Source organism: Acomys minous (assembly GCF_964271855.1).
Source record: "Acomys minous genome assembly, chromosome: 9".
NCBI lineage: Eukaryota > Metazoa > Chordata > Mammalia > Rodentia > Muridae > Acomys > Acomys minous.
This window is the reverse complement of record NC_140490.1, coordinates 39,734,538-39,736,225: the sequence shown is the minus strand read 5'-3', so window position 1 is coordinate 39,736,225 and position 1,688 is coordinate 39,734,538.

Here is a 1,688-nt window from a genome sequence, read left to right as displayed (position 1 = left end):
ATTATTTTTTAAAAAAGGATTCTTTTTTTTTTTTTTAATTATCTTCAGCTGAATGGCATTGGTACACATGTTTAATCCCAGAACTCAGGAGGCAGGGGCAGGCGAATCTTTTGAGTCTGAGGCCAGCCTAGTCTACAAAGTTCTAGGATAGCCTGGACTACACAGGGAAAGCGTGTCTCAAACAAAACAACACAAAAATTTTCATCTACTCTGATTATCAAATATACATTCTTTTTAATAATGTTTTATGTGAAATGTATGTGCTTTGTGCTTTTGTTGCTTTGCACGAGGCCCTGGCTTTGTTCTTCATCATCACAGAAGAGTCGAAGAAAAAGGGGGTGTGAGTGTGAAATCACAGCCACAAAGTTCCCTGCAGCTGATTTCACACACTCCTTTACAGTACTCCACATGTAACTGGCCTCGTTGGCACACATAGCCTAACTGGTTACCACAGTGCTTTTGTGACCTCTGAGTCTTCCTTTGGAACAGCACTTTCTAGATACTGAATTGGTTTTGTTGATGTCTCACACACACAACTTAATGTAATTAACTAGAGTTAATTAACTCGAATTAGTTAATTAACTAGAGTTAACTAGTAATTAACTAGAGTTTTTGTCTGTTTTAAAAGGGAAACCCACTCATGAATTGTGAAATTTATAAATGCATCCAGCTATCTCTAGGTAAAGGCTCTTTATCCCAGGCTGGACTGGGAAGACAACAGATTGATTGCTTTCTTGGTGTGGAAGTGGTTGTGGCTGCGTACAGGAGTACAGGTAGCTGAAAGGAACAACACTACTGAACAGTCTCTTCCTGTTACGTAATGTAGGACAAAGGAGGGGCCCCTTGAGGATCTCCTGAAGACTAGTGAGCCTCCCGATACTACCTACAAGGGAATCCTAACAGGCATAATATCATCTCTGTGGGAAGGCAGAACTGTTCTTGAGTCTTGTTTTGGTTTCGAGAGAGGGTTTCTCTGTGTGACAGTCCTGGCTGTCCTTGTAGGGCTAGAGCCGTGGCAGCCCACTGCCTCAGCCTTGGAGACGGCCATGGGAGCAACGCAGATTCTTGGAGCCTAGCCGAGCTAAGGGCTGTGCATCTGCCTTGCCTTCTGTGACCAAAGTGGCCCAGGGTGTTGGCAGCAGCAGCAGAGATAGCTGAAGGAGCCCATTGCCATGAGGACAGATTGGCTGCCACAGTGGAGCCTTGATCTGTCTTGTCGGCTCACAACCTCAGCAGAGAGACCATCACCTCAACAGATCAGTGGCCCATAGACACAGCACTGTCAACTCCAGATCCTCAGTTGGACTCATCCCAGATTCTGCTAATTTGAAGTGAAAAGTCTGGACAAAACCCTACCAATTCCTGAGCAGGCAAACTGACCAGTCCCTAAGCTTCCTACTAACGCTCACCAATTGCTAAACAGGAGGATCAGATCTTCCAGCAGTGCTCTCCTGTGAGACAGCCCCACCTTCCCCAATGGAGCCTTGGTTCAGAGTTTTGTTGTTGTTTTTGAGACAGAGTTGGTTCTCAACCGAGGTTTAAGACCTTTTGGAAAGCCTGTCTCAAAAAAAAAAAAATTACGATTTATAAGAGCAAAATTGCAGTTATGAAGTAGCAGGAAAACCAATTTTAAGGTTGGAGTCACCACAAGACAAGGAACTATATTAAAGGTCACAGCATTAGAAAGG